We start from the raw sequence: 11,192 nt of genomic DNA, 5'->3' as shown, positions 1-11,192 counted from the left end.
ATTCAAATGTTGTTGACTTAAAAAATTTGTATGGTATAAATTACAGAATGTGGGACGGTGTTTATATCATGTTCTGTTTTCACAGCTAACTAAATCTAAATGTGTCTTTTAATCAGCTTAATGTTTGAAATAGAAACACATTTCATAATTACAAAACGCGTCACGTTTTTTTTGTTTTTTTTTCAAACCTCCGCAATCTTAAGCAAATGATTAGTTAAGTATTTTTTTGACTTGTGAACTTTATCAGTTGAGTGCGATTGTATTATATTTATAAATTTGTAGATTAGATACGTCTTGCCACTTCGCAACCCTTGCTAACAAGATTAAGCTATGCCTTCGAATTTAATTAAAAATAATCATAAATTTTTGAACAGTACTTATGATAGTTAAGATCTAATGCGTGAATGTATGTTTTAACTCAGGCTGGATGAACGAGCTCACGGCCCATCTGATAATATGTCAAGGCGTGAAAAGATATTAGGTTTATACGACATTTTTGCAAGTTTACAAGAGAGCCATTTAAAATTTAAAATTTGAAAAAAATATTATAACAAAAACACTTCTTCGGTTAATGAAATTATGTAAAAACAATTGGAAATTCGATTAAAACCATCGAATTGTTGATGGTAATCTATACTAATATTATAAAGAGGACAGATTTGTTTGTTTGTTTGTATTGAACAGTCTCCGAAACTACAGAACCGATTTGAAAAATTCTTTCACTGTTTGGAAGCTACACTATTTCCGAGTGACATAGACTATAATCTTTTTTTTTTAAATTAGGGAACCTTACTAAAACTCCAATAATGTAACCCAAGGTGTAAAAGAATTACCTAAAATATTCTTTACATCGCGTGCCCTGCGAAAACTATTGATGATAGAATAACATAATGGTCTACGACTTTGTAGAACACATTATTATTTACTAAAAGTGTCGCGGCAGTATACGTCTAACTATTATATTTATGCCGCAATAAGCGTTCTTTTATTAAAAAAAATAAAACAACGTCAAATATCGTTGAATTTTTTGTTAAAGACACGAGTGGAGCCGGAGCGGGCCGCTAGTGTCAAATAAAACGGACCTTTAATTACAAAACGTAAAAACGAGATTGTGGTATCATCTCAAACAATTCCTCAGAGCACTCCTCATGGAACATACGGTACAAAATACAAAGGGAACCGAAGTCCCTCTGCAGACCCAGAGGTTCCAAGCCTATTCCAATTTTGATAAGGCATGATGCTGGTGGTAGGACCTCTTGTGAGTCCGCGCGGGTCTCTTGTGAGACCACCGCCCTGCCTATTTCTGCCGTGAAGCAGTAATGCGTTTCGGTTTGAAGGGTGGGGCAGCCGTTGTAACTATACTGAGATCTCAGAACTTATATCTCAAGGTGGGTGGCGCATTTACGTTGTAGATGTCCACGGGCTCCAGTAACCACTTAACACCAGGTGGGCTGTGAGCTCGTACACCCATCTAAGCCAAAAAAAAAACTTGACTGGATCTGGAAACTGGGACCATACTTAGTAGCTTTTAAACGTTAGGTCTAACCATTGGAATACGCTGGATGCATAAATGTCGCGTATTAAGTGAAACACGTCGCTTAAGCCAAATATCCTTTCAACCCTCTGTTTGGTTTCCAGAGCACTTAAACACTACAATAAGAATGCCACTACCTACCTATCTTTAGTTATGAGATCAAAGACTCAATTGTATAATGACTGTCACACAATACAAGGCGTAACGCATGAATGATTCGCACAGAAATTACTGGTGGTAGGACATCTTGTGAGTCCGCACGGGTCGGTACCACCACCCTGCTTATTTCTGCCGTGAAGCAGTAATGCGTTTCGGTTTGAAGGGCGGGGGCTGCCCGCCCTTCAAGTTCTAAAGTCTCAAGTATAATTACAACGCAGCCGTTGTAATTATACTTGAGACTTTAGAACTTATATCTCAAGGTGAATGGCGCATTTACGTTATAGATGTCTGTGGGCTCTTAAATAACCACTTAACACCACGTGGGCTGTGAGCTCGTCCACCCATCTTAGCATCTATAAGAATTAAAAAAAAAAAATAGCCAGGTGGAACACGTGGGTTGTGTGATTGCGCTAAGTTATGTAATATCGTCTTAACAAAATTTTTTCCGTCGACCCGTGATTAGATGGTTAGTCTTAATTGGCCACTAATATTTTTGTCAATCGATGGCATTAAAAAATTATGATGTCATTAGTGAAGCCGCAAACAAAATTACCTTTGATTTAATCGTCCGTGAAGTCTCCGTATCCTAAAACATAAGACCGGTGTGTTCATATATCGAGCGATACATCTGGTGTTCAAACCACCACATACCGGTACTATATTCTTAAGGAAATAGACAGGAAAATGTAGGACGTATTCATTATTCTCCTGTCCTTCTCCCTTTACTGGTGGTAGGACCTTTTGTGAGTCCGCACGGGTAGGTACCACCATCCTGCCTATTTCTGCCGTGAAGCAGTAATGCGTTTCGGTTTGAAGGGCGGCGCAGCCGTTGTAACTATACTGAGATCTTAGAACTTATATCTCAAGGTGGGTGGCGCATTTACGTTGTAGATGTCTATGAGCTCCAGTAACCACTCAACACCAGGTGGGCTATGAGTTCGTCCGCCCATCTAAGCTATAAAAAAAAACACCTGGGATCGGCGCAACATTGTTCTCCTTCCATACTCCTCTATCATGTACCATTTCTTCGCTCACTCCCCTCTTACCCATATCGTCTTTCACGCAATCCATTAATTTTTTCTTTGTTCTACATCTTCCTCTAAAGCCTTCCACATTCATAGTTAAAACTCTCTTAACAACCCCGTTGTCATTTCGTCTCATTACATGCCCATACCAGCCCAAACGCTCACTTCTCGACTTCTATCACATGTGCCACTTTCAAACTTCCTTTAACGTATTGTGAGACGAAAAACCAAGCTAAGTTCCACCATCCCACCTACATTTTAGGATTCAATGGTTCTATCGCGAAACTTTCAATCGGCTTCTTCATCTTCTGGCAACAATCCCGCATTATTTGGAGTCGGTGCAGCATGTTCTCTTATGATGCTGCATAGGGGGTATGATGCTCCTTAGGTTATATCTCCATATATCCATTACAACGTGCCATATATACGAACTTTTCTACTTCTTCTTTTACAGTCCAACTGATAGCAATGTTGGCTACAATTTTAAATGCCGCTATGACGCACTGCATCTTTCCCGCGGTGTGGAAAGAAGCGGACGTTATCGGTATACATAAGCCGGGCAAACCGACAAACGAAACTTCTAGTTACCGTCCGATTAGGCTCCTCCCGACGATAGGAAAAATTTACGAACGTCTCCTTAGGAAACGCCTCTGGGATTTTGTTACCGCGAACAAAATTCTCATAGACGAACAGTTCGGATTCCGCTCTAAACACTCGTGCGTACAACAAGTGCACCGCCTCACGGAGCACATTCTGATAGGACTAAATAGGCGTAAACAAATCCCGACCGGCGCCCTCTTCTTCGACATCGCGAAGGCGTTCGACAAAGTCTGGCACAACGGTTTAATTTACAAACTGTACAACATGGGAGTGCCATACAGACTCGTGCTCATCATACGAGACTTCTTGTCGAACCGTTCGTTTCGATATCGAGTAGAGGGAACTCGTTCTCGTCCCCGTCAACTGACTGCCGGAATCCCGCAAGGCTCCGCGCTCTCCCCGTTATTATTTAGTTTGTATATCAATGATATACCCCGGTCTCCGGAGACCCATCTAGCGCTCTTCGCCGATGACACGGCTATCTACTACTCGTGTAGGAAGATGTTGCTGCTTCATCGGCGACTCCAGATCGCAGTAGCCACCATGGGACAGTGGTTCCGGAAGTGGCGAATTGACATCAACCCCACGAAAAGCGCAGCGGTGCTCTTCAAAAGGGTTCGCCCTCCGAACATCACTTCGAGCATCCCACTCCGTAGTAGGCGCGCAAACACCTCCGCCGTTAGTCCCATCACTCTCTTTGGCCAGCCCATACCGTGGGTCTCGAAGGTCAAATATCTAGGCGTCACCCTCGACAGAGGGATGACATTCCGTCCCCATATAAAAACGGTACGCGACCGCGCCGCGTTTATACTAGGACGACTCTATCCAATGCTTTGTAGTCGAAGCAAACTGTCCCTCCGCAATAAGGTAACTCTCTACAAAACTTGTATACGCCCCGTCATGACGTATGCAAGCGTAGTGTTCGCTCACTCAGCCCGCACCCACTTGAAATCCCTTCAGGTTATTCAATCACGATTCTGCAGGATAGCCGTCGGAGCGCCATGGTTCCTTAGGAATGTGGATCTCCACGATGACCTGGAGCTCGACTCATTTAGTAAGTATCTACAGTCGGCATCGCTGCGCCATTTTGAGAAGGCGGCACTATATAATACACAATATAATATGGTTGTTTCTTATAACAGCACAATTATAAAGTTGGCTTTTCTTCTTGGTTTCCCCATTGCAAGTTTTACGTAAACGAATTTATTTCGCAAGGGTTCAGGTCAGTGCTTCCCAAACTTTTTACGTTCGCGGGACCCTTTTAATAAAACTTTTTATTAATTAGCACCCTTCCCTTCCCTGATGAAGCCATACCTAAAAATCGGCTTCTATCAAAAAAGTTATTAGTTAAAAGGGATTATTATGAATTATGAACTAGATATTACATTATAATCTATATAATTATATTAATACGTGAAATAAAAACTTTGTATCCCTTTTTGCGAAAAATGCGCGGACGGAGGAATAGGTATGAATGAAATTTCCTACACTTATAGAGAATATAGAGAAGGAGTGCAGAATGCTATTTTTATTTTAAATGATGCAAAAGGAATTAATTAGATCAATAAAAAAAACATTACACACACCACCATGTATTTGACACAACACATACATTTAAATATACTCTTTGTTTATTCTCAATTGTCAAACTTTTGTTATTGTATAAAGTCTGTGGTCAAATTGAGAATAGACTAATATTGTTTGTCTTTATTATTATTTATCTATAGTGTATTTTCGGCGAAATCGGTTATAGATTAGATTTTATTATAAAAGTATAATAGTGTTTGACAATATAACTTTTTTTTTATAGCTTAGATGGGTGGTCGAGCTTACAGCTCACCTGGTGTTAAGTGTTTACTGGAGCCCATAGACATCTACAACGTAAATGCGCCACCCACCATGAGATGTAAGTTCTAAGGTCTCAAGTATAGTTACAACGGCTGCCCCACCCTTCAGACCGAAACGCATAACTGCTTCACGGCAGAAATAGGCAGAGTGGTGGCACCTACCCGTGCGGACTCACAAGAGGTCCTACCACCAGTAAAGCTCTTCGAAAATGGACAAGTCTCCCCTCATAATAGACCAGAAAGGTTCAGCATCCATTAAATTTTTCAAGAACGAAAAAACTCGTAAATACAAATGGCGACTTATAAAAACCCGATGCTTGACCGATATATTTTTTTCTCTAAACGATCACTTTTTCTGTTACATTGTTCTGTTTTCACGGTCACTCGTTATGTAACTTGTGTGTCTGTCTGTTGACCTACTCGACTGCTCAGCTGCTGAAGGTCGGCGGACGCGTGATTTGTTACGGCACGACTTTGACGGTTTAGTAATGGTCAACACAGATTGTAGCGGTAATTATTTTTTTATTGCCCTTGTAGGCAGATGAGCATACGGCCCACCTGATTCAGTAATGCCAAAAGCAGAGCCAAGCCGCTGCCTACCGTTAAGTACTGTCCACAAGCCTCGTTTGAAGAAGGATATATCATAGCGCTCGGGAAACACCGGGGAGGGGAGCTCATTCCATAGCCGGATGGTACGTGGCCAAAAAGATCTCTGGAAGCGCACTGTGGATGACCGCAGTGGCTCCAGGTAGTATGGATGAACTCTACTCCGGTGGCGGGCGGTGCGATGGTAAAAACGAGATGGTGGTATCATCTCAAACAATTCCTCAGAGCACTCCTCATGGAACATACGGTACAAAATACAGAGGGAACCGAAGTCCCTCCGCAGACCCAAAGGTTCCAAGCCTATTCCAATTTTGATAAGGCACGAGAGAAACTTGACTGGATCTGGAAACTGGGACCATACTTAGTAGCTTTTAAACATTAGGTCTAACCATTGGAATACACTGGTTGCATATAAATATTGTCAATTGTTCTGAAGCGATACGCATACATATTTTGGCCTTAAGCAGCGAACCGATTTGAAGGGTATCTGTAGAATTTCTTGTACTATAGAACTCGTCTCTCAAGATGTGTGGTAGAATTTACGTTGATTAAGCCTTGGTAAGGGCTATGGTAACTGCTTAACATGAGAATGGTCAAGATTTCGTCCACCAGCAATTAAGCTTACACACCTTACATAGTCTATATTTTTTCTTCTTCTTCTTGACCGTGGCCTGCCTCGTGAGCTGTTTCCATCTCGTCCTCGGCTTCTCGAATGGCGGTTGCGACTGGCAGCCCAATTAGGGCGGTTATTTGATCACACCAACGGCTAGGTAATCGGCCGCGGGGTCTCTTTCCTTCTACTTTGCCAGATAACGGAAATAAATATAATATATTTATTATACACATACATATAATTAATATACACCCATAACCCTGGAAAGACATTTATATTTATCATACAAATATCTTCCCTTGGCGGGATTCGAACCCGCGACCCCCTTGTGTAGTGACCATGTCACTTACCACTACACCAGACGGCCGTTATCTGACTGTCGGCGGGCAATATGACCGGAGTAGCTGAGGATCCTTTGTTAACAGGTTGTTGAGAGCGTGACTCGGATGCGAAGCTGATCCAGGATAGATTTCTTTGTCCTCTTGTATATATACCCATATCTATACTAACATATAAATCTACAGTGGTTTTTACGGATGTTCCGTTATAACTACTGAACAATGCATCTGATTGACTTGAAACTTGGTATCCATGTAGAAAATACATGTACTTAATGGATAGGCTAATATTTATATGAGCGTTGGACTCCCTACACCAGTTGCGGGGGCATTAATAATGAGAATCTTTGTGGGGGTGAGAAATAATAATGTTAATTTTAAATGCCCAGCAAAGCGGACGGGTGAAGCTAGTTAGTCTATATACGCATATTGAAAAAGAGCAAACCCTGAAGTATCTCACCGATTCTTGTAAATGATGTAACTGCATTCCGAATCGATGTTAAAGCTATGACGTTCTCAAAGTTCCTGTAAAAGCGTTTTTAAATAAATCATACTTCGATTTTGATACGCTCAAAAAGGACACCGCGCTGGTTCGCTGCGAATTATCACAATTGTTTTCAAACAAGATTAAAAGTATCGTCCTATAAGACTTCTCGTACTACTGGTATAATATCGACTGTTGAGACAATTCAGGATTGAAACACTCAGATAGGTAGAAACAGTTTTAATTTTATTTTCAATAAACTAGCGACTCGCCACCGCTTCGCATCGGAAACATTAAATTTTATTATTAATAGCAGAGTTCCGCGATGTTACCTGCAGTTATTTTCGTACCTTGGGCGACGCCGCGGGGCGAAGCTAGTCTAAAAAAAGTAGCCTTAGTTACTCTTTAGATCGTCAGCTATCTATCAGTGAAAGTCTCGTCAAAATCGGTCGAGCCGTTCCAGAGATTAGCCGGAACAGACAGACAGACAGACAAAAAATTTAAAAAATGATATTTTGGTGTATGTACCGTATATATTATATTCATATGCATGTAGTAAAAAGCGGTTATTTCAATGTTACAAACAGATACTCCAATTTTATTTATATGTATAGATAAAGTGTCTAGTCGAGTGTCTTCGCAGAGTCGTTGAATACTTTGGTCACATCGCACGAAAGGATGGTAGCAATCTCGAGAGGCTCATCGTGACTGGTAAAGTAGATGGGAAAAGACCTCGGGGGCGCAGCCCAATACGTTGGTCCGACCAGATCCGCGCCGCTCTTGATTCCACGTTTCACAACGCCCTCCACACCGCCAGAGACAAGACTGGATGGAGAAAAATCGTGCGTGCGAAGGTGATACAAAAGGGTGGTCACGACCCTCAGCAATGAGGAATACGACGCAAGGAGGAGGAGGTATAGATAAAACAAATTTATAACGATCGAATTCCACGATTAAGGTGTATTGCCATTTAGCTATTTATTGCATCTAACAGTAGCTCAAACTCCCAATATCAATAAAGTATTTTATAATAAATAATAAGAAGACTTTTACGAGATAAAATAAGGTAATCATCAATCAGTCAATCAAACAAGCATGCATAAGGATAACTCAAAAACCAGTGTTCAGAAATTGATAAAATCAAAACACATGAAGAGGACTGGCTTTGAATTAAAATAAAAAGAAACATCAGAACAAAATGACGCTCTGAGGTAACACGTAACACGTAAAATAGGTCAAATTGAGATTATACAATATTGCCAATATTATACCATATTGTAATATTTTAAGTTGATTAAAAATAAATTAAAGTATTCGCTCGTTTTGTGATCTAGTGTGGGCCCTCATTGATAAGTACATTTTTTTTGCCTATTACCGATTGTAGAATAGAACAAAATAAACATTAATGCAAAACATTAAACACAAAAGTGCAATGGTCTCTTCGACACTAGCATCAGGCTAAACAAGATCATAATATCAACAATAAAATCATATTATAATTTTATTATTCCGATCCAGAATACAAAATAAATAAGTCATTTCATTAGTCATCATTTTATGGATTTAATTAATTGAAACACAAACGGAATAAGGCAGCGTTTTTGGAAAGCCTTTAAGGAAGTTTGCGGTTTCTTGGAAACGTGACGTTGGTATGCCAAGGGAAATAACCAAGTTAGTCTCAGAGACTCAGCAACGCTGGTTTCGGAGGCAATTTATCAAGATTTCTGAATCATTTGTTTCAGAAACCAATTTATCTTGGATTTTAATTCATAACAAACATTAGAAATCCAAATTGAATATTATGACTGAACGTGTTACGTCATCTGTTATTACAACAGTTTAATCTAATAATTAGGTGCGTATTAATTGTCCTTATAAATCGTTGTGTTTTTGTAAGCGAAAACGTTCGAATAATAAATGCCAGATCTTAAGGCTTCGATCAACAAATTTAGAGCCAGCAAATGTTATTATGGACATGCCATGTGTATTTAGTGCTCCAGTTTTTTTTTTTATTGCTTAGATGGCTGGACGAGCTCACAGCCCACCTGGTATTAAGGGGCTACTGGAGCCCATAGACATCTACAACTGCACCTTGAGATATAAATTCTAAGGTCTCAGTATAGTTACAACGGCCGCCTCGCCCTTCAAACTGAAAGGCATTACTGCTTCACGACTAGGTGGGGTGGTGGTACCTACCAGTGCGGACTCACAAGAGGTCCTATCACTAGTATTTGGTCATAAAGCAAGAAAACCCTCTGCCAACCTGGAGAGACTCATAGTGACGGGTAAATCGGATGGAAGACAATCTAGAAGTCGCCAAGTGGAGTGATTAAGTATCCGAGCACTTGGACCTTGAGACTGAGCCACACACTTCACTGTGCCACTGACAGAGATAAGTGGCTCAAGTCTTACGCGGACGCATCTCGATACTCAGCCATGCGATCGATTGGAGGAGAAGGACATGCCGTGGTACCAAGACGACGGTCGTGATTAGCAACTGTACGATTTCTTTGCGAAGTCATCTGACCAATATCACAGGTCACCCGGAGTTCATTGGCCACTGACGCCTAAAGACATGACATCGTTACGCACCTTGAGATATAAGGACGCAATCTCATATATAACGAACCATTTTTGGACGCACTTTCACGTATTTATTGATAGTACTAATTAAATCGGGTCATCGAATTGGCTGTACAGCTATTTTGGTATTCAATATTTAAACTGAAGCAGCAGTGGAAGGGGGAGATTCATCGTCATTAGCATACGTTCAGTACTGGACTTGAGCTTCTTCCAAGTTTCGTTATGATGAGCTGTCCCCAGGTTACCCACATCCAGATTATTCCCGTTACCTTCAGCATAGCGTCGGTCCCGAGGTCCTTAGCAGAGCAATTTAGTCGTGAATTATATTATTGCCGCTGGGACCAAAGAGTATCAGAAGGCAGGATAGTAGAACGAAAACCATTTAAAGTTGCTAATCAGACACGGTGATTTTTTTTTATTGCTTAGATGGGTGGACGAGCTTACAGCCCACCTGGTGTTAAATGGTTACTGAAGCCCATAGACATTTACAACGTGAATAACTGAACAACTTGGATGGGTTTTTTTTTACTGGTTGTAGGACGTCTTGTGAGCCCGCACGAGTAGGTACCACCGCCCTGCCTATTTCTGACGTGAAGCAGTAATGCGTTTCAATTTGAAGGGTTGCGCAACCGCTGTACAGTGAAAACTAAGATCTTAGAACTCATGTCCCAAGGTGGCTTTTTTTCCTACCTATGCTGATAGCCTTAAGAGGCTATTTCAGCTTCACCCTAACGTTTGTAGGTGAGCTCACGTGGCTCAAACCGGAGAGTTGCTAACACTGGCAAGAGCCGTCCTTCGGCTAGCAAGAGCAGTGCTTCGCAGAATCTACCACCGGATAAGAAACGCGACCCACTGAAAAGATCCGGCGAGAAACTCAGTGAGCTTTGTCTATAGGTTAATTCGCTCGTCGAGCCCTTCGTCGCAAGTGACGGGTTCGACGAGGACCGGTGCTTGTGGTACCTAAAAGCACCGTTAATGGATCAGGAGGATCCGTAATGACGTGCTTTGGGCGACGTCGACGGTTTACCATTCGGTGTACAGGGTCGGGTATGTAGTTTCCAGCGGCCACAACAAGAGGGTTCTCATGTCGCGCCGCCTTCTCAAAGTAGCGCAGCGATGCCGACTGTAGATACTTACTAACGGGATCGAGGTCCAGGGCATCGTGGAGGTCCACGTTCCTTAGGAACCATGGTGCTCCGACGGCTATCCTGCAGAATCGGAATTGAATAACCTGAAGGGATTTCAAGTGGGTGTGAGGGCCGCGTGAGCGAACATTACGCTTGCATACGTCATGACGGGGCGTATGCAAGTTTTGTAGAGAGTTACCTTATTGCGGAGGGACAGTTTGCTTCGACTACAAAGCATAGGGTAGAGTCGTCCTAGTATAAAGGCGGCACGGTCGC

Source organism: Bombyx mori, chromosome 24, assembly GCF_030269925.1.
Source record: "Bombyx mori chromosome 24, ASM3026992v2".
In the NCBI taxonomy this organism is placed as follows: domain Eukaryota; kingdom Metazoa; phylum Arthropoda; class Insecta; order Lepidoptera; family Bombycidae; genus Bombyx; species Bombyx mori.
This window is presented reverse-complemented; position numbering follows the sequence as displayed.